This window comes from Adiantum capillus-veneris, chromosome 16 (genome assembly GCF_014529385.1).
Source record: "Adiantum capillus-veneris isolate H3 chromosome 16, ASM1452938v2, whole genome shotgun sequence".
NCBI lineage: Eukaryota > Viridiplantae > Streptophyta > Polypodiopsida > Polypodiales > Pteridaceae > Adiantum > Adiantum capillus-veneris.
In genome coordinates this window covers 157724517-157747844 of record NC_140946.1, presented here as the reverse complement: position 1 = coordinate 157747844, position 23328 = coordinate 157724517, and the positions used below count along the sequence as shown (strand labels likewise).

The 23328-nt window shown below is 42.0% G+C and overlaps 1 pseudogene; it reads left to right on the top strand.

Annotated features, from left to right (window-relative positions):
- The first annotated feature begins 218 nt into the window (after window positions 1-218).
- Window positions 219-7700, top strand: LOC147440132 (uncharacterized; annotated as a pseudogene).
- The last annotated feature ends 15628 nt before the right edge of the window (window positions 7701-23328 follow it).

Below are 23328 nucleotides of genomic sequence, written 5' to 3'. Positions count from 1 at the left end.
ACGCTCTGCAAGTATCAAATCCTGCTCAAGCGTAGGATATGTAATGAGCATGTGCACAAGTATGGAGAGTTTGATAGAGAAACCGTAGAGAATCTGCGATACGACTCCTACGGAACGGGCATTGATTTCCGCGACATAGCACCTACATCTGAGAGAGAGAGAGAGAGAGAGAGAGAAAAAAGATTATGCGTAAAGGTCCGACCAATATAGAGCCACGGATGGAAGCAGAAAAGGGCTTACAGACAGAAGACGACGGCATGGAGGAGATGTTGGATGCCTTCTTCTAGACAAGCGAGGAGAACGCAAACAAAGCAGCACCAGAAACCGTGCGCCTGTCTCCTGAAGACATGTTGAGGAAGTTGGCACGTCAACCAATCTATGAAGGCGCCAAAATATATGTGCTTCGTACTTGTCTAGCATTTTTGAATCTTCACTCAGTGTACGGGTGGTTAGATGCAAGCGTCACTGCTTTGTTTAGGTACGTAATTTACAAAAGAGATTTTCCGATTGCAACGGTGATGTGCTCGAGCTTTTTAATTTAATGTGGCTTGAACAAGTTATTACGGGAGAAACTTCTCCCGGCAGGCAATGAAATGGCCCCCTGTAGGCCAGACGCAAAGCAACTTCTGACCTCAGTTGGCTTGGACTACAACAAGATTCATGCATGTCCAAATGATTGCATTCTTTTTCGCAATGAATTCGCAGATTGTCTGTCGTGTCCTAAGTGTGGAGCAATGCGCTACAAACAAGATGTAGTTGGCGAGATAGTGCCAGCTAAAGTGTTGCGGCATTTCCCTATTATTCCTAGGATAAAAATCATGTTTCGTTGTGGTTCCATTGCAAACTTGATGCGATGGAATTGTACGAATAGATCCACTCACGCAACATTTAGGGTGCCCGCTGATTCGAAGGCTTGGAGGCACATTGAAGATACCTGGACACATTTTAAGAGTGAACGACGCAATTTGCGTTTGGGCATGGCAATGGAGGGAGTCAATCCATTTGGCATGAGAAGCTCATCATGGAGCACTTGGCCTGTGTGCCTTATCAATTACAACCTCCCGCCGTGGCTTGCTATCAAGAAGGGTCATTTGATTTTAAGCTTGATTGTACCTGGTAAGTTCAAGGCAAAAAACATGGATGTTTATCTAGCTCCACTAGTTGACGAGCTCCAGGAGTTATGGCATGGGATCGACATAGCAGATGTGGTTGAACCAGTAGGACAACAGCATGCAAGGATCCATGGACTTCTTATGTGGACTATGCATGATTGGCCAGGATACGGAGAAGCTTCTGGTAATGGTTATTGATTTACAAAATTCTCGCTATTCGCAAGCCCTTTGCCTTGGCCTGATTCATGCTTTGATATATGAAGGACTAACAACTTTGGGATACAATGCATGTCCAATTTGCGGGCAGTCTTTGGATGTGCGCTATTCTACCTCTCTTCGAAAGACAATTTATCAAGGCCACCAACGTTATCTTCCAGATGGCCATCACTTGAGCAAAGGCCAGCTTGGTCGGGTCGAATGTCGTCCTATGCATGTACAAGAGTGGCGTCGCCGATGGGAGCAACATGAGGGGCAACCTATTCCAGGAATGAAACGTTTGTCTATTCTCCATACGTTTCCGTACTGGGGTGATCTACTAATTAACCATTGGCTGGATGCAATGCATATATTCAAGAATGTGGGAGAGCTCCTCTAGAAGACAATCATGGGAATGAAAGACAATCGAGCTTCACGAGATGATTTGCATTCGGTTGGAAAGATGCCAGAGCTGTGGCCTTTCACCAATGCAGCTGGTCAAACAAAACTTCCAAGAGCGCCATGGGAATTGCTAAAAAACAAAGAGCGACAAGTGAAAAGGGTGATTTCAGAGTTCAGGACGCCAATAGGATATATGCGATGTCTCAAGACAGCATTCACCCGTGACGATCAACTGTCAGGGTTGAAATCGCACGACTGGCATAAGTTCTTGCAATTCATTCTTCCAATTGCGATCAAGGGGTGTGTAACGGAGGAAGTGCGGACCTGCATATACAAGATTTCAGAGCTTATGCGGTGGATCTCTTCCAAGGAGATACGGGAGGAATCTATTGTAGTCGCAAAGGCTAACTCCATTGAGGCAGTTTGCATGATTGAGAAGTATCTACCCACGAGCTCCCTAACTATCCAAATGCACTTGCTCGTCCATGTAGTAGATGAGGTTGCAGTGGCAGGTACAGTCCACAGCCGTTGGATGTTCTTTCTAGAGCGGTTCATGAAAACACTTAAGGGTATTGTTTGCCAAAAAGCTCGTCCAGAGGGGAGCATGGCAGAAGGATAGCTGTTGCAAGAGTCTCTTGTGTTCACGACCGAATTTCTATCCGTTTCTGACCCAGAAATGCCTCGACTGTGGAGCGATGAGGAGGATGCAAGACTGGTGGGAGAGGAGCCGCAAGGGCAAGGGGTGCCGAAGAAAATGAACCTGGCCATGCGAGAAAAGATCATGAAGTTCTGTATACTAAATTCAGCGCCGATGCAAAAATGGCTTGAAAGGTACGAAGAAGAGAAAGAGAGATGCAATCTAGAGCGATAGGATTTCAGGCGAAGTCGAACGACTAGAGGCTTACCCTTGCCAGACTATCTCGCTCCTCTACCTGAATTCCCTACAATGGCATGGTTGGACAAGATAGTGAGAGCAGCTCGACAGATCGGAGAACCCATATCTCTAGAAGAGGAAGAGCTAGCTATTGTATGTGACTGGAAGTATCATACATACATGGCACTGTGGTCGCATGGAAAGCATTTCAGAACACAAAAAATTGACAGCAGAAGAAACACGTTTGACAGTGGGGTAATGGTTAGTTTCATGCAAAAGAGCAGGGCCAGTGCTAGAGACACGAATGAGAGCACTAGCAACCTGGATTACTGTGGTCTGGTGTCAAATATCCTGAAAGTAAGCTTCAGGCGGTTTGAGATTTTTTTGTTGGATGTGAAGTGGTTCAAGGTGATTACTTCTGGTCGCAATGCAACGGTACGCACAGGCCACGGGTCCTCAAAGTGCAAGGCCACAGGAGGCCTTTAGGCCTCAAATTGATGTAAGAAAAGGGGATCTTGTTCTTGTGAGACCCGCAAATCCTTAATATCCGATATGGCTAGGAGTGGCAGAGTCAAACATTGATGTAGAAAAATCATCTCCTAACTACAAGAAAGTTTTGATTCAATATTGGGCACCAAAACATCGAAAAAGAAATCCCACAATCCAAGAACAGTATGAGGATTGTTGGAAAAAGAGTTGGTGCTGCAATCTTGCTGACCCAAAGAGCAGGGAGTGTGTTGATACAATTGTATGGTCATGGACTCCAAGGGGTGGAAGAATTGCGGAAACAATCAAGATCCCATCAAATTTTGTGGAGAAGGAACAGGCTAGCTTAATAGGTGAAACTGAATAGCATTTCATATCTTGCTCATTGTTTTATTTCCCCAGCTTATGTATGATTTTATGAAGTATTTTTAAACGCCCACATAAAATAAAAAAATTCTAAAAGGTGTTTCTCAACACCACCATTTTCTTGAGAATCTATCTCTTTTATGAAGTGTTTTGAAACACCCACATAAAAATAAAAAATTTAAAAGGTGTTTCTCAACACCACCATTTTCTTGAGAATCTACCTCTTTTATGAAGTGTTTTGAAACACATAAAAATAAAGATTTTAAAAGGTGTTTCTCAACACCACCATTTTCTTGAGAATCTATCTCTTTGTCACAATCCCAAATTTAATGGGAAATAGGAATCCATAGGTGTTGAAATTAGTCCCAAAGTTGTGGGATTTTCCCATTTCATCTAAAATGGTGTTAAATTTTGTCCACATTTGTCATACAAAGTGAGCTTATACAACCCACTACACAAAAGGCCACATGCAACATGTTAGGAAACAGGGCGTAGCAAAGTAGATAATTGAGTAGATTACTTCATGGAGAGAGATAATTCACACACACAAGAGATGATAGAGTAGAGAGAGAGAGAGAGAGAGAGAGAGAGTACACACGATATACGTGGTTCACCCAATGTGGGCTACATCCACGGAAAATCAGTCAATGGATTTAGTACTTCAAAACAAGAAGTAGGTTACAAAGGGATTATAACCTTTTGGAGCTCCCGCCTTGCTTCACTCTCACCACCTCACACCCACCTTGTTGCATCAACTTCACATTATATAATGTGTGTAGAAATGGCCTCCTTTTATAGGCCAAAAGGGCTGCTCTCTCTCATGAGAGGCAGCCATGTGTAGCCACCCTTGTGTAGAATAAGTCCAAAACGGACCCTCCAATCCGCCCATGTGTGGCCGCCCTTGAGAAGACAAGTCCGCTTTTGAATTCGGCCACGGGCCACCGGCCATTGACTTCTAACCATCGGCCATTGACTATTGGCCAACCGCCCGGTCGTTTTTCGATCACTTTCCGACATTTAGGGTTCCCGCTGATTCGAGGCTTGGAGGCACATTGAAGATACCTGGACACATTTTAAGAGTGAACGACGCAATTTGCGTTTGGGCATGGCAATGGATGGAGTCAATCCATTTGGCTTGAGAAGCTCATCATGGAGCACTTGGCCTGTGTGCCTTATCAATTACAACCTCCCGCCGTGGCTTGCTATCAAGAAGGGTCATTTGATTTTAAGCTTGATTGTACCTGGTAAGTTCAAGGCAAAAAACATGGATGTTTATCTAGCTCCACTAGTTGACGAGCTCCAGGAGTTATGGCATGGGATCGACATAGCAGATGTGGTTGAACCAATAGGACAACAGCATGCAAGGATCCATGGACTTCTTATGTGGACTATGCATGATTGGCCAGGATACGGAGAAGCTTCTGATAATGGTTATTGATTTACAAAATTCTCGCTATTCGCAAGCCCTTTACCTTGGCCTGATTCATGCTTTGATATATGCAGGACTAACAACTTTGGGATACAATGCATGTCCAATTTGCGGGCAGTCTTTGGATGTGCGCTATTCTACCTCTCTTCGAAAGACAATTTATCAAGGCCACCAACGTTATCTTCCAGATGGCCATCACTTGAGCAAAGGCCAGCTTGGTCGGGTCGAATGTCGTCCTATGAATGTACAAGAGTGGCGTCGCCGATGGGAGCAACATGAGGGGCAACCTGTTCCAGGAATGAAACGTTTGTCCATTCTCCATACGTTTCCGTACTGGGGTGATCTACTAATTAACCATTGGCTGGATGCAATGCATATATTCAAGAATGTGGGAGAGCTCCTCTAGAAGACAATCATGGGAATGAAAGACAATCGAGCTTCACGAGATGATTTGCATTCGGTTGGAAAGATGCCAGAGCTGTGGCCTTTCACCAATGCAGCTGGTCAAACAAAACTTCCAAGAGCTCCATGGGAATTGCTAAAAAACGAAGAGCGACAAGTGAAAAGGGTGATTTCAGAGTTCAGGACGCCAATAGGATATATGCGATGTCTCAAGACAGCATTCACCCGTGACGATCAACTGTCAGGGTTGAAATCGCACGACTGGCATAAGTTCTTGCAATTCATTCTTCCAATTGCGATCAAGGGGTGTGTAACGGAGGAAGTGCGGACCTGCATATACAAGATTTCAAAGCTTATGCGGTGGATCTCTTCCAAGGAGATACGGGAGGAATCTATTGTAGTCGCAAAGGCTAACTCCATTGAGGCAGTTTGCATGATTGAGAAGTATCTACCCACGAGCTCCCTAACTATCCAAATGCACTTGCTCGTCCATGTAGTAGATGAGGTTGCAGTGGCAGGTACAGTCCACAGCCGTTGGATGTTCTTTCTAGAGCGGTTCATGAAAACACTTAAGGGTATTGTTTGCCAAAAAGCTCGTCCAGAGGGGAGCATGGCAGAAGGATAGCTGTTGCAAGAGTCTCTTGTGTTCACGACCGAATTTCTATCCGTTTCTGACCCAGAAATGCCTCGACTGTGGAGCGATGAGGAGGATGCAAGACTGGTGGGAGAGGAGCCACAAGGGCAAGGGGTGCCGAAGAAAATGAACCTGGCCATGCGAGAAAAGATCATGAAGTTCTGTATACTAAATTCAGCGCCGATGCAAAAATGGCTTGAAAGGTACGAAGAAGAGAAAGAGAGATGCAATCTAGAGCGATAGGATTTCAGGCGAAGTCGAACGACTAGAGGCTTACCCTTGCCAGACTATCTCGCTCCTCTACCTGAATTCCCTACAATGGCATGGTTGGACAAGATAGTGAGAGTAGCTCGACAGATCGGAGAACCCATATCTCTAGAAGAGGAAGAGCTAGCTATTGTATGTGACTGGAAGTATCATACATACATGGCACTTTGGTCGCATGGAAAGCATTTCAGAACACAAAAAATTGACAGCAGAAGAAACACGTTTGACAGTGGGGTAATGGTTAGTTTCATGCAAAAGAGCAGGGCCAGTGCTAGAGACACGAATGAGAGCACTAGCAACCTGGATTACTGTGGTCTGGTGTCAAATATCCTGAAAGTAAGCTTCAGGCGGTTTGAGATTTTTTTGTTGGATGTGAAGTGGTTCAACGTGATTACTTCTGGTCGCAATGCAACGGTACGCAGAGATGGAAACAAGCTTGTGCAAATAGATTCTACAAAGAGTTGGACAGATGCGAGCGACACATTTGCTCTCCCCAAACATTGCGAGCAAGTGGTCTTTGTACCGGACCCTCGAGAGCGACAATGGTGGTTTGTGGTTCAGGTTGCTCCAAGAAATAAACAAGTATTTGAAGGGCAAGATCTCTTGGAGGAAAGTCAATCACACGACGTCCATACTACTGTGACATTAGATGAGATGGACGAAGGTATGGCAGAGGAAGCTGACATATATACGAGGGATGATGCAGACGAGCCAGAATTGACACTTGTAGATGAAGATGCAATGGATGAAGACAATCTTCCAGAACGAGTTGGGTCAGAGTTATGTTTGCAATTAGAGATAGACGATGATACGGTGCAAGATCTTATTGATGATGCCTCCCTCGTCGAGGCCTAGGTCTGTAAGTGTTTGTGTGAAGAATTTGATTTAAAATTAAGCTTAAAGTTAATTTAAACAACTGTGTTCTGATGCTTTATTTTACTTTCTTTGTGCAGGACTTTAGTATGGCAGACGAGATTAGAGATCCCGCTTCCATGAGTGCAGATGCATTCATGGGCTTCGTTACACGGATGATGCCTGCTTAGATGGCAGAGGCTTCTCAGTACTCGGTAGCCAGAGGCACGAGTACTACGCCTCCGAGCTTCACACCCAAGGGACCGACGCCTAGGGGGGGGACGCCTACGGGGTTCAGGACGCCTATGGGTACGACGCCTTCTTCTCCCATCACGGCCGCTTCGACACGTAGGGGTGGGGCAGAGGCGGGTACGTCCTCATCTCCGCAGCACAGGCGCACTCGCCGATCTCGGCGATCTTCTAGTGGAGGTGGTGGTTGCTGTGGAGGAGGGTCCACAGATGCTTCGACCCCTCCTCGCTCACGACCCCCGTCTTACCCAGGCACACCTCTCGACACACCTCTTGGCACACCTCGGACACCTTGGGGGGCACATGATCCTAGTGCCTCCAAGCTCTATACTGTACGGGGAGATGGTTCTATTGACATGGATAGAGTCGGGACTGAGATGCGACAGCGGATTCGCCAACTCGTGGAGCTGCAGTTTTCAACCAGCATTCTGACGTCTTGGGATCAGCAAGACAAGGAAAAAGTCACTTACATAGTGGAGACCGTCTTGAGAGAGTACCAGCCTGCTCCGGGTTCTTCCGTTTTTTCGGCGCGGTGGATCAAGGGTGTTGCACGGGACACCATCAAACATCGACGAGATGCAGCTCGGAAGGCTTTCAAGACCGGCTCGCCGAAGCCTTCGGGCATCCCACACGAGACGTGGCTGCAGATCAGGGAGGATGAGCGGACAGCGGCCACGCAGTTCAGACAGCAGCGTGAGGCCGCGCAGGTACGACAGATGACTAGGGGGACATCTCATCTTGGCAGCGGAGGCTTCGACACCTTTCGCTATGAGTTTGTGAGTTTCTAATCCAATCTTAACTATGGCGTTTTTTAAAACGCGATGAATCATGTATTCTTATTACTTTGATTTTTGTATAAACGCAAAATCTTGCGATGCATCGAGCTCCATCACGCGAGGAGGAGTCAGATGGATATCGCAGAGGTATCTATGAAGTACTGAATGATCTTGAAGCTTCAGGAGAGCCTGTAGACTGGGAGGCCTTACAGTCTCGCTGATCGCTTGAGGTGAGACGTTAATATGTGTGAGTTGATTTAATTAAGTCAGTATATGTGAAGTAATATCAATACTAATTTTGTGAGTTGTCCTATGTGCAGGTTGCGACGCCTAGTCATTCGTGGACCAAATTTTTCTATATGCTTTGTGAGACACAGACACGCTTCTGTGTCTCTTTTTTGTACAAACAGTTAGTGTTCAGACAGTTATTGTTTCCCTTATGGTTATGATTATTGTCATTGTCATTGTATAGACAGTTATTGTTTCTCTTTCTGGTTATGCTTATGGTTATTGTTAATTTTGTTTATGGTTATGGTTATGTGCATTATGGTTTTGATCAAAGTGGTTATAGCCAATTATGGTTTTAAGTTATGGTTATGGTTCGTTATGGTTATGATTTTAAGTTATGGTTATGGTTCGTTATGGTTATGCTTTTAAGTTATGGCTATGCTTTTCAATTGGTACGGTTGTCTTTCATTGGCCTTAAATCTCATGTGAGATCCTACATGGATAGCATGTAGGAGGCGTATACATGATATGTTTTTTTTGAAAAGTTTATGTAAAAACAAAGGGAACTCTGCCTAAAATTTCTGCGCGCGGGAGCATGGTTGATATTTTGGTGCCGCTCGCTTTCTTGGGCAGAGGGCAAGAAGTCTGGCTGTGGCTGTGTCCATCTTTTAACTGGGCACAAGCCAGGCTACCTGCCCTCTACCCAAGAAAAACATTTTCTGCTATGCACGTCGCTATATGCGTCGCTATGCGCGTCGCTAATAGGGACTAGTTTCACAGCGACGCGTATAGCGATGGGCAGCGTCGATATATGCGTCGATAACACCTGTTTTTGTTGTAGTGAAGCTTTGGGCTTACTCCCCTTTGTGGACTGATCCTGTCCTCAGGGCATGGCACGTCCTTTTACTCATGTGCCAGCTCTCGTTCACCGCATCACTCCAGGGGGTATTTGTTACCATATACATGTGGTAGTGATGTGTGTGAACCGTACTAGGACCGCCGGGGCATTTTTTCCCTCTTTAGGAGGTTTTTTCGCCCATGCATTGTATATATGCCCATCACTCTAGGGCATCTATATTTATATTGCACACTAAGTAACACATTCTCTATTGTGTGCCTTGAGCTTCCTTCATCTTCTCCAAGCTGTGTGCGTTTCTCTACAACCCTAATTCCAACAGGACATAGATGCAATGTTTAGTAGGTTCTCAGAAAGATTGCGAACAAGAATGACATTCAATTTTCCACATCTGATGGAACATTTTCAAAAATGTGAAAGCTCAGCTCCGGCACCATTTTTGATGACACAAGTTCCCGACTTTAAATCCTTTGTGCAAGGGTACATGTGTGACGGACAAGATGCTCTAGTCGGACACTCTAAGCCACCTCAATTTTGTTTCTATATGCAAGGTGAAGTCCTAGTAATGGAGTAAAAAATTCATCCCAAATCACCCGATTGGATGCCAAAGGAGTCGGAAATTGAGTTGTGGAAAAAAGATCACCAGGGAAAACCAAAATTACCAACAGTTTGTCCAGATGTGGTACCTATAGCAGACTATGTGAGAGATAGTCCGCTTGTTATTCAAGGGATTAAGTCATATCTTGAATTTTAAAAAAGATGTTCTCTATTAAAGGGAAAGGACCATGACTCCACAAAATACATGGAGCCAGTTATCATTTATTGGCAAAACATAATCAATGAGCTTGAACAACCAACCAATAAATACATTGGTGAATATACAACATTTTGGCCAAAGACTATAGGGAGTCATCGAATGCAAGAGATAGAGGAAGACAAAGATGAGTTTCAAGGATATGAAGAATTGAATGATCACTATGTTGGTCCTCAAAGTGCAAGGCCACAAGAGGCCTTTAGGCCTCAAATTGATGTAAGAAAAGAGGATCTTGTTCTTGTGAGACCCGCAAATCCTTAATATCCGATATGGCTAGGAGTGGCAGAGTCAAACATTGATGTAGAAAAATCATCTCCTAACTACAAGAAAGTTTTGATTCAATATTGGGCACCAAAACATCAAAAAAGAAATCCCACAATCCAAGAACAGTATGAGGATTGTTGGAAAAAGAGTTGGTGCTGCAATCTTGCTGACCCAAAGAGCTGGGAGTGTGTTGATACAATTGTATGGTCATGGACTCCAAGGGGTGGAAGAATTGCGAAAACAATCAAGATCCCATCAAATTTTGTGGAGAAGGAACAGGCTAGCTTAATAGGTGAAACTGAATAGCATTTCATATCTTGCTCATTGTTTTATTTCCCCAGCTTATGTATGATTTTATGAAGTATTTTTAAACGCCCACATAAAATAAAAAAATTCTAAAAGGTGTTTCTCAACACCACCAGTTTCTTGAGAATCTATCTCTTTTATGAAGTGTTTTGAAACACCCACATAAAAATAAAAAATTTAAAAGGTGTTTCTCAACACCACCATTTTCTTGAGAATCTACCTCTTTTATGAAGTGTTTTGAAACACATAAAAATAAAGATTTTAAAAGGTGTTTCTCAACACCACCATTTTCTTGAGAATCTATCTCTTTGTCACAATCCCAAATTTAATGGGAAATAGGAATCCATAGGTGTTGAAATTAGTCCCAAAGTTGTGGGATTTTCCCATTTCATCTAAAATGGTGTTAAATTTTGTCCACACTTGTCATACAAAGTGAGCTTATACAACCCACTACACAAAAGGCCACATGCAACATGTTAGGAAACAGGGCGTAGCAAAGTAGATAATTGAGTAGATTACTTCATGGAGAGAGATAATTCACACACACAAGAGATGATAGAGTAGAGAGAGAGAGAGAGAGAGAGAGAGTACACACGATATACGTGGTTCACCCAATGTGGGCTACATCCACGGAAAATCAGTCAATGGATTTAGTACTTCAAAACAAGAAGTAGGTTACAAAGGGATTATAACCTTTTGGAGCTCCCGCCTTGCTTCACTCTCACCACCTCACACCCACCTTGTTGCATCAACTTCACATTATATAATGTGTGTAGAAATGGCCTCCTTTTATAGGCCAAAAGGGCTGCTCTCTCTCATGAGAGGCAGCCATGTGTAGCCACCCTTGTGTAGAATAAGTCCAAAACGGACCCTCCAATCCGCCCATGTGTGGCCGCCCTTGAGAAGACAAGTCCGCTTTTGAATTCGGCCACGGGCCACCGGCCATTGACTTCTAACCATCGGCCATTGACTATTGGCCAACCGCCCGGTCGTTTTCCGATCACTTTCCGACCGTTGTCTGACCATAATATTCCAGTGAAAAGGAATATTCCAGCGGCGTGAAAATTTTGGTTTTCGGAAAGTGATTCTATTTTCCGGCGAGTTATTTTTCTTCACGCACGATGGCTTCTCCTCATAATGGGAGCCTTACAAATGTGCGTTTTTAACACAAAAATTTGCAAGGGGTAAATGAGGCTCCATACTTAACAATCTCCCACGTGGAGGCTGATCTTCAAACCAAACATGTGACTACTTTCTATCCTAGCTTCTTATCCTTGAATGCCGATTGAAGATGAGAAAAAGCTCAACTTCTCCTTGTTAACCACCTTTGTAAACATGTCTGCAAGATTTTCACTTGTATGCACCTTTCCTAGCTTTAGCTGTCCCTCTTCCAAAAGAGTGCGTATGAAGTGATATCTCACCTCAATGTGCTTTTTCCTTGAATGAAAGGCTGAGTTCTTTGCAAGATGGATAGCGCTTTGGCTATCACTGTACAAGAGACAATTGTCTTGTTTGAATCCAAGCTCTTCTAAGAATCTGCGAAGCCACATAATTTCTTTGCTTGCCTCCTTCATTGCTACATAATCTACTTCTATGGTAGAAAGTGAGACCACTTTCTATAGCCTTGAAGCCCAGCTTACTGATGTGCCTCCAATTGTGAAGACATAGCCAATAGTGCTCCTTTGAGTACCTTTGTCACCTACCATATCTACATCAGCATACCCTTCTAAAAAAATATCATTTCCTCCAAAATACAAAGCATTTGTTGTTGTCCCTTTTAGATACCTAAGTATCCACTTCACAACTTGCCAGTGCTCTTTACCTGGGTTGTCCATGAACCTATTTACAACTCCCACTGCATATGCAATGCCTGGTCTTGTCCAGAACATAGCATACATAAGAGAACCTACCGCTGCAGCATATGGAACTTTAGACATATAGGCTATCTCCTCTTGTGGCTTTGGACACATATCCTTGGTTAGTATAAAGTGACCAGCCAAAGGTGTAGAGCCCACAACAAGCCCGCAACAATGGAAGATGAAGCATGGATTGTCCTTGATCCAAAGGCACTGGGGACAATCCGGTTAAGCTTGGCATCAACGGTGGCCTTCAATGTTTTGGAGATGAAGACCACGGAGGACTTGATGAAGTCACTTGACAACTTCTACGAGAAACCATCGGCATCCAATAAGGTATTTCTTATGAAGCGCCAGTGTTCAATCTAAATATGGCAAGGATTGGTTCAGTTGTAGAACACCTAAATGACTTTAACACAAACATAAGTCAACTTTGATCGATGAAAATCAATTTCAATGACGAAGTGAGAGCTCTCCATATACTATCACCTCTACCAAATAGTTGGGACAGCCTTGTGATTGCTGTAAGTAATTCTATTTTTGGCACAAATACTCTTGAGTTTGATGATGTCGTGGGTGTTCTCCTAAGTGAGGAAATACGAAGGAGAAGCACAAGAATCATCAAGTGTTGCACCGTCAGTGGAAACAAGAGGAAGACCTAAGGAGAGGTTCAAAAACCAATAGGGTCATGATCGCTCAAGGTGGAGCAAGCCACGCACAAAGTCAGTTCTTGAATGTTGGAACTACGGCAAGAAGGGCCACGTCAAGAAGGATTTATGGTCCAAGAAGAAGAAGGATACAGAGTCTCAAGACAACAAGCCAACATTGGAGGAAAATGTGGCAAGTAAAGTAGAGCAAGATGCTCTAATTCTTTCATTAGACAATGTCTAATTCCTGGATAGTAGATTCCGAGGCTTCATTCCATGCGACACCACACAAGCAACATTTCCAAGATTACACCAAAGATAATTTTGGGTATCTATACTTGGGAGATGATGAAGCTTGTGAGATTGTCCGCAAAGGTACAGTTTTTGTTAAAACTGCTAAAGGAAATGAATGGAAGCTTAAAGATGCTAGGCATGTTCCTTCTCTTCGCAAAAAATCAATCTCTACAGGACAATTGGATGATGAAGGTCACAACATTGCATTTGGAAACAAATGGTGGAAGATATCAAAGGGATCTTTGGTGGTTGCCAAGGGATAAAAGGTCGGTACACTTTACTTGTGTATTGTTAGCACGCAACCTTCAGCTTGTGCACCAACTATAAAAGTTGATAGTGTGGTGTGGCACTACCGGCTTGGGATATGAGTACCTAAGGAATGCAAATCCTTCAAACAAAGAAGCTTCTACCAGGTTTGAAAGAAGTGGCCTTAGAGTTTTGTGAAGATTGTGTTTATGGTAAACAAAAGAGAGTAACATTTCAAAAATCAGAAAATGAAAGAAAAATTAAAAAACTTGAGTTGGTTCATTCTAATGTTTGGGGTCCTGCAAGTACACCATCACTTGGTGGCTCATTGTACTATGTAACATTCATAGACGATGCGAGTAGAAAAACATGGGTTTTGTCATGAAGAATAAGTCCGATGTGTTTTCCATATTTCAAAGGTGGAAAGCCTTTGTAGAAAATGAAGCAGGTACCAAGGTTAAATGCCTCAGATCCGACAATGGAGGCGAATATTACAGCCAAGCTTTTGAAAGCTTTTGTGTTAGCAATGGCATTCGGAGGCAAAGAACAACCCCAAGGACACCTCAACAAAATGGCATTTCTCAAAGGATGAACAGAACAATCATGGAGCAAGCACGAAGCATGTGGCTACATGCAGGCCTACTGCTTGAGCTTTGGGCGGAAGATGTAAGTACGTTTGTGTACTTAATCAACCGGTCACCCTCAATAGCATTGGATGGGGTAGTTCCAGAAGAGGCATGGATAGGTAAACCGATGAATTATGCATTTCTCAAAATGTTTGGGTGTGAGGCTTTCATGCACATCGATAGAATCCTAAGATCAAAGCTAGATGCAAAGTCCAAAAAGTGTTTCTTCATTGGCTATGGAGAAGGTGACTTTGGGTATCACCTATGGAATCCTGAAGATGGTAAAATCTTAAGGACTAGGGATGTAATTTTTAACGAACAAAATATGTACAAAGATTACTTGGAAAGAAAACAAACAAAAGAAACAAGTGATGAGTACATGGAGATTGAGGACGGTGAAGACTCAAGGACTGCAAACGGTGACAATGTGCAACAACGTCAACCAAATGAGGAGCCTCAACCTATTCCCCGAAGATCTACAAGAGCAAGTAGACCTCCAGAAAGGTTGGTTCCTTCCTTCAACCATCTCTTGATCTCAAATTCTGGAGAGCTGGAACCATACGAAGAAGCTATGCAACACGAATCCAAAGAAGAATGGACAAAGAGAATGCAAGTGGAGATGGACTCATTACATTGCAACCAAACATGGGAGTTGTTTGAGTTGCCTAAAGGTAAGTAGGCACTTCAAAACAAATGGGTGTACAGGCTGAAGGAAAAAGAAGGTGGAAAGAAAAGGTACAAGTCTAGGTTTGTGGTAAAAGGGTTTCCTCAAAAGAAAGGTATTGACTTCAATGAAATATTTTTTCCTCTTGTAAAAATTAACTCAATAAATCTTGTCTTAAGCCTTGTGGTTGATTATGATCTAAATCTTGAGTAAATGGATGTAAATACGGCATTCCCTCATGGTGACTTAGAGGAGGAAATTTACATGCTTCAACCAAAGGGGTATGAAGTAAAAGGTAAGGAGAAAATGGTTTGCAGATTAAATAAAAGCTTGTATGGTTTAAAGAAAGCATCAAGACAATGGTACTTGAAGTTCGATCGATGGATGTTAGATCATGGATTCAGAAGATGCAACTCAAATCATTGCGTCTACACAAAGAATTTGGGTGATGGGAAGTTCATCATCCTAATGTTGTATGTTGATGACATGCTGATTGCAAGTGTTAACATGCAGGACATCAAAGACCTAAAAGAGGAGTTGTCTAAATCTTTTTCAATGAAAGATTTAGGTGCTACAAAGAGGATACTTGGTATGAAGATATCAAGGGAAAGGACGAAAAAGACAATAAAACTATCTCAAGAGGATTACATCAAGAAGGTACTAGAAAGGTTTGCAATGCAAAATGCAAGCTCAAAATTCAAAATTGATCAGGCAAAATAGAACTAGCACAAAATATATTCAAATCACTAAATTGAACAAAATTTGATACTCTATGAGCTAAACTGAAATAGAGCTACAAACTAAAAATGAAAACTAAAACTTAACACATAAAATGTAGATTTGTACTCACACACAACTCCTTTCCTTCCTTTCAAACAAAAACACAACTTCAACACACAACAAAGGCTATGATTAGAGCTTGGAATAGAGCAGTTTCTCAGCAACAACACCAAAAATGTCGATTGTTGGACCTTACTCAGCGCTATGTGCAAGCCACAAAGGTTGCAAGCACACAACTTGTGCACACACAAGCTTTACTATAACAAACGGTGTGCCACTCACCTCCTTTCTCAATGTCAATTAGGGCATCATCTACATGCAAAGAGGAAGAAGCTTAGAGTTGTTTCTTGATTGCCTCGCTATTGCCATACCACTGATGCTCAATCACACAAGCCCTCTCTCTCTCACGCTCACACACACTCACATGCATCAAGAGGATAAGGTGAGAGATAAGTAGAGCAAGAGAATTGCATTGGTACTTTGAGAATGAAGAAAAAATAGGTAGAGAGAGACCCTCTCACAATGAAGCTTTCTTACATTTGTCATTCTTTGGCACTCACTTGGCGTTAAAAAGATCAAAACACCGATGCAAGATTATGTGATGAAATCCTCCATCATCTGCATAACTTCGGGCTGAGGTATTAGAAAAAAGTTCTCATCCGCGAATCGACATTGTAGAAAGATGCAACATGGACATTGTCTTTCCTCACCTTCGGTGACAATTTGTCTATTGCAATCGTGATGACAGTGCACTATGAAGCTCTACCATCGTCACTAATGTCAACATTGCATCATTCAAGCATCATCATGATCCGCTCAGTCATCGATCGTCAGGCTTCGTCATCACCTGTTGAGTCATCGACCTGCATTTTGTTTTGCTTAAATAATATCTTTTGTCTATTTGAAATCACCCCACTAAAGTGTGGGCTCCCACATCTCACCTTTTGACCATGCACATCGTGATCCTCAAGCCTTGTCTAAGCTACTATGAAGTTGAAGGCCTTGATTCCCAAGGTTGCAGTGAATGCTCAAATTCAAGGGCGAGCCTAGGCACCAGAAGGCTTGATTTATTTTACATTTCTTGCATTTACACCCTTTGTATATGAATTGGGCATAGACACTTCCATAGAAGGAAGAATACCTATGTTGGTAAGACCCGAAGCGTAAATCAAGCATCTCATAGTTTGCATCAAAAAGAAAAATGAACACGCATCTACTTGTGCAGCAATACGGAGATGGTGTCATGAAATTCATGCATTTGCACACCACATGAAGGACAAAATCATGAACGACACGAAGACATGAAGAAGAAGAATCTTTCGACAAAGATATGAGCCTGAGTCAAGCATGAAGTCAAAGACGATAATGACACAACTTTTTGCCCCTTCTATGATTATGATGTAGTATACAATCAAGCCTAGGCATGATTAAATGGCCACCTTGTGAACCATAGAGAGATGTATCATGTTGAACCTCCTATGATGTATCAATGGATCATCACAAACCCTAGATGAATTACTTAAGAGTACCATGATTATGTTTAAGGGGGAGCTTGTTAGGGTAAACCTCCTCATGGGAACCATCTCTTTCCTATGACACATTATGTATGAGGCATACATGCATGCATGCATCCATGACCCATGAAGACCCCATTAAATGAAGTCCACAAACACTACATTAAAGAAGGTCCATTATCTCTATCCTTTAGCAGCATAGCTTTTGACTATAAAAACACTTTTAACACTAGGTTGGTAACCTAACAGGACATAAAAGTGTCCTTTCAGGGTTTTGAAAAAAACCTCCAAAACCATAGTAGATCCACTCATTTTGTAAAATCCTTTAATGAGGTTATAGTTCAAGGCCTACTACACATGGAAAAAATAAGAAACTTGTAAAATTTCTCATCTTTTGGTCACACCAAGCCTCCAAAGTTGATGGACCAGTGCATTTTCATCAAAACAGTAATTTCTTACGTTTTGTTGCATAAAAATAAGATTAGGGATTTTTGTAGGACTTGAGATAAATTCCCTAGGTAACTTCAATGGGTTGGTGATCAGAACATATGATTGCTTCTCACTCACTATTTTTTGTTTTTCCAAAATAAATAGGTACAAAAAAGTTGAATTTTTACCATTCTGCAAACCTATCATCAAAGTTTCAATAGCCACGCTCAATACAAATAATATATGCATGTTTTCTTAGTTCCCTATTGTCCTTTATGTTCATAAGGAGCCATGGAGCATGTCAAAAGAATAATACATCTCTTACCAAGGGGAATCTTGGGGACAAAGATGAAGTGCTAAATACAGCAAACATGAAAAAACTGGGTTCAACATTATGAGTTGTAGAATCCCATAGAAACTATTCAATATCTAGAGAAATTTGATCCTTATGATTAGATATGGTTACTACCTACAAAATGCATGTAGTTGTCACAAGAAACTAACAATCTTGAAAAAGCTATACTTGATATACTAGAATGTTTAGTTTTCTTCTATAATTGAAAAAATCAACCATCGTTGTATACTATGCAAAATAGGGTATTAGGTGCCCCAAAACTCAAGGAATATTAGCTTTATGTTACAATATGCGACATAGAAAATAAAAAATGCATTTGGATATCATGAAATCCACCAAAAAAATCATAGAAGGGCTAAAATTGGCTAGAAAACAGGATTTGACAATTTTTGTAATTTGGTCATAACTTACAACTTTAATATTTATTTCTCCCTAGAAGCATCAAGACATGTTGATGACTACTAAAGATAGATCTCTAGCATTATAGACCTCACAAAAATGAATTCTAGAGTGGTATAGTTGCAAAAAGTTGAAAAAAGCCAAAAACAGGACCCGTTTTTTCACACAGTTTAGGTTGTGAAATGTTGTGCAAGGACAAGGTTAAAGATGGAATTGATATTCCAAAAAAATGTCGAGTTTTTTTCAGCTCATGAGACAACTTTCTAGATAGATAGCACCTCAAAATCCATTTTGAAACTCTTGACATAATTCAAGGAAAATGGTCACTTAACAGGACATAAAAGTGTCCCAGGACATAAAAGTGTCCCATTACCAACCTAGTGTTAACATTGTTCATTGTGAATGTAATGCATTGCTACTTTGCATTTTCATTTACATTGTTCTCACTCATTATTCAACTTGTGATTAATTAGATTATTATAATCACTCATGAGCGGTACTAGTAAATACCCCCCTTAACCCTTATCCTATCAACAAGGCGTGAAAATTGCATCTTTTGCATCATCATGCAATAGAGTGGTGAAGGAAAGCTGAGGCCGTGTGCAAACACCCTTGGAGCGAGGAAGAGGGTGAGGTTGACCCGCACCATAGCCAAGGAGGGTTGGCTCATTGGGCTAGCAGGGGGGAGAGGACCAATTTTTCCTACATGCATAAAGCCCGACAAGGTCCATAGCTAGTAGGCTAGCTCTCTCTCTCTCTCTCTCTCTCTCTCTCTCTCTCTCTCTCTCTCTCTCTCTCTCTCTCTCTCTCTCTCTCTCTCTCTCTCTCTCTCTCTCTTGATCATAACTTCTTCATCCGAACTCCGATTTGGGTGATCTATAGCCTCAATCGAAGAGCACAAAGTCCTCTACGCATTGATGTAAAGACAGAAATTTTCAGAGTTTTGGAAGGCATTTCTGTAGTAGCATTTCCAAAGTGAACAGGTTCAACAAAATTGATTCTCATCTCCTATTTTACATACAATGTCTTCCGGCACTTGCAAGGGTTATTCTTATTCAACAAGGTCCACAACCATTGTGGAAAATGATCCAAAATCTCCTAAGTGTGGAGATAGCAACACAACCACCCAACCAACGACATCGGAAACCATGATCATGGTGTACTTGGTATCATTGCAAGAGACCGTAAGCAAACAAGGCGAAGACTTACGAGCACTTGCATTGGAGAATGGCACACTAAGGGTACTTGTGGTTGAGAATGAGAATCTCAAGAGGACAGTACTTGAGATGCAAACAACACGTTTGATGCAACTTGAAGAGGAAGTCAAGGAATGTAAACGCTCTCTTGTGGACTTGAATGCTTTGAAGGAGCGGATGAGCAAAGTAGAGCATGACCATGTATTGAAAGAGGAGAAATTTGACACTATGAGCCGGGATGTATGCGACATGAAAAATGTATGCACAAACAAGTCTTGGGCTGATGTATGTGGTAGCAATGTGGTTTCTAATTCCTCACTCATGCAAGCTATGGTTCAAACAAAGAATGTTGAGAATGTGGATGTGGAGGAGTTGAAGGAACGGAAGCGACGTTCCAAGAACATTGTTATTCGTGGAATTCCCGAAGAGAAGTTAGAGACACCTCCTTCTCTTGCCATTGTTATTGAAGATTTCTTCAAAACCCACTTTGGCATGTCCGGAGTTATAGTCTATGGAGCACATAGAGTGGGGAAGCAAGGAGCTCCTCGCTCGGGAGAACGGCCAATTGTATGCACCATGCCGGATGAGACCAAACGAAAGATTATCCTTGATAATAGTTGGATCTATTTGAGGGATACAAAATGTTTTGTATGTGAAGATTGCACTATTAAGCAACAAAATATGCGTCGCAAGGCATATGAGGAAAAGAATAATAAAAACAAGGAGATCTCTCATGAAGGAAATGTGCCCAAGGAGGAGGCAAATCTCTCAAGCAAATAGGGATGCGTGACCTATGAGACCGAGTTACAATTGAAAATATGCTTTTGGAATTGTAATGGATACCCATGGAATGCGGGGGTTGGCATTGATGAACTAACAAGCAAAGACGATGTTGTACTTCTTGTTGAAACTTGGGTGCATGATACACAAAGGATTAACGGCTTGGAGGATTACAATGTACATTCATTGATGTGGTCAAAGAATCTCAAGCAACGAAGAGGACAAGGAGGGTTAGCATGTATGGTTAAGAAAGGATTGGAAGATTTTGTATCAATTGTGAAAGATGACAAGTACAAACGTTATGTATGGCTGAAAATTATGACACCAAAAAGAGCACCCATTTTTGTAGCCGGTTGCTACATTCCTCATCATGATTCTCCCTTTTATGCTTGCATGGATAGAGATCAACCATTTTCTGATTTGGAAGAGGACATTGCTTATTTCAAAGGTGAAGGTGATGTTATTGTATTTGGGGATATGAATGCTCGCACAAAAACATTGCAACATGATACTCAACAATTTGATATGCCATACATTTCAAGGGAGTTGGAGGAAGTTCACTTGTATGATCGTACTTTAATGGATGAGAAAGAGCCAGATCACTATGGAAAGTTACTTTTACACATGTGTAATAGCACGGGTATGCTCATTGCCAATGGTGTATCTTTGGGGAGTGGAACCAATGGATTTACATGTAGGAGACATAATGGGGATAGTGTGATTGACTATATGCTACTCTCTGAAGCCATCATGTATCGCATAAAGAGTTTTATGTTTGGTCAATGGACCCGGAATCCGACCATCGCACCTTATGTATTGACCTTTCATGTGGAGAAACAACTAAGCATGATAATCTCAGCCAAAGGAAAGAGAATTTATCACTATGTATGGATTTCAAACGGGCACCAATGTACATTGAAATGGTTGAGCAAAAATTATGGATGACAAAGCTTCAATGTGATGCACCATTGGAAACTAAATGGGAAGCTTTCAAGAAAGCTATTTGTTCTTGTGCGGAAGAATGCTTTGCCATAAAGCATCTCCATGGTATCAACAAAGATAGATCACGCAAAAGGTGGTTTGATAAAGAATGTCAAGATGCTCGAAAGTCCTTGATAAATCTTGATGCAACTATGGACAAACAACTATCAAAGTCATTTGCATACATACAAGGCATTGATTCAAAAGAAGAGAAGAAGATGGGAAGTAAAGCAACAAGAATTTCAAGTCCAAGAAAAGGCACATGCATGTGGAAGATTTTGGAGAAACTTGAGAGGCAAGCGGGTTGAGAATTTTGGTAACTTGAGTCTAGTGGATATGTACGCACATTGTAGGCAATTATATGAGTAATCAAATACTGAAAAAATGTCATTTTATGGTTCGCTCCCATGTATGCAGTCTTTTTTTACTATTGAGGATGTATGCGGTGGGCTTGAAAAGTTGGCCACTCGCAAAGCGGGAGATCTTCAAGGTATCAAGCTGGAGATGATCAAATGGATGGGAGATTTTAGCCATGAGTGGATGTGTGATATGTTCAACCTTGCACTTCAACATGGTATGCCTTATGATTGGAGTACTAATTGGGTTAAGCCTTTGCATAAAGGAGGGGATGTAAAGAATGTAAGCAACTACCGGACTTTAATGATTGGGTCTCTTATGGCAAAGTTATTTGGGTGCATAATGGAGATGAAATTGAGTGATTGGGCTGAAGACAATGACAAGCGTGCAAAGGGACAAGCGGTTTTCGGTCGATGCCATAGCACCATTGATCATCTTGTCACTCTTCGTGTTCTCATGGAGGAAAGTCGGCTGAAAGGCAAGCGATTGTATTGTTGTTTTGTGGACTTTAAGAAAGCCTTTGATATGATTCCATGTAACAATTTGTGGAGAAGGATGGAAGAACTCCAAGTGCCAAGTGATTTTATGCTTGCGGCTTCTCGAATCTATGAGAAGGTGATTTGTCAATTGCGCATGGGAAGAGAAATTTCAAAAAAATTTGTAAGCACTATTGGGGTTAAACAAGGATGTCCATTGTCACCAACTCTCTTTGGTCTATGCATCGATCAATTGGAACAAATGGTACTTGACTTTATGCAAGAAGAAGGCATTGAAGAGGTCACTATTTGCAATGCGGTAATCATGATTTTGTTGTATGCGGATGATGTAGTGCTTCTAGCACACACTTTAGAAGATGCACAAAAGCTTATGGTTGTCCTTGAGAACTTTTGCTTGCATAGTGGGCTGATTGTAAATGAATCCAAAACAAAGGTTATGCTTGTGAAAACCAACCATAAGGAGAATCCATGCATTGTGTACAACAACGAGACACTTGAAGTTGTTGAGAGCTTTAAGTACCTTGGCCTTGAGGTTCCATCCAATCACAAGTGGCATGAATGTGCTATGCGTCGTTTGGAAGCGGGAAAGAGAGCATATTATGCATTTGAGAACATGTGTAATGCGGGAAACATCAAGTGTTGGGTTCTCAAGAAGTATCTTTTTGATGCATTGGTGACACCGGTTCTTCTTTATGGAGTTGAAGTGTGGGGCGGGAGCATCTCAAAGTCTACTTGGAAAGAGTTTGAGAATGTCCAAAAGCGTTTTCTTACAAACTTTCTCCAAGTTAAGACACAAACACCATATATGCTCCTACTTCTTGAGTCGGGATCTCTTCCAATTGAGGTTATGGGCATGGAAAGGGTTGTGGAGTACATGATAAAGATGCGTCAAAACCCCTCACATCGACTTCCTACAATTGCATGGGAAGCAAGCAAAAAAGTTCAAAAGACGCATAAAAGCAAGATCTTGAGCACGGGATGGATGCAAGACATAAAGAAGTGGTTTGGGAGATGGGATGCATTACACTTGCTACATGATGCTTCAATTGACTCTCAAGTGAATGAAGCTTTTCTACAACGCCAATGTATTACAGCTTGGGAGAAATCCGGTGGGTCACGCTTCATACATTACACCACCTATATTGCCCCCAACTACAAAACCATGTTCTTCGCTGAGAGAGGAAACCGTACTCAC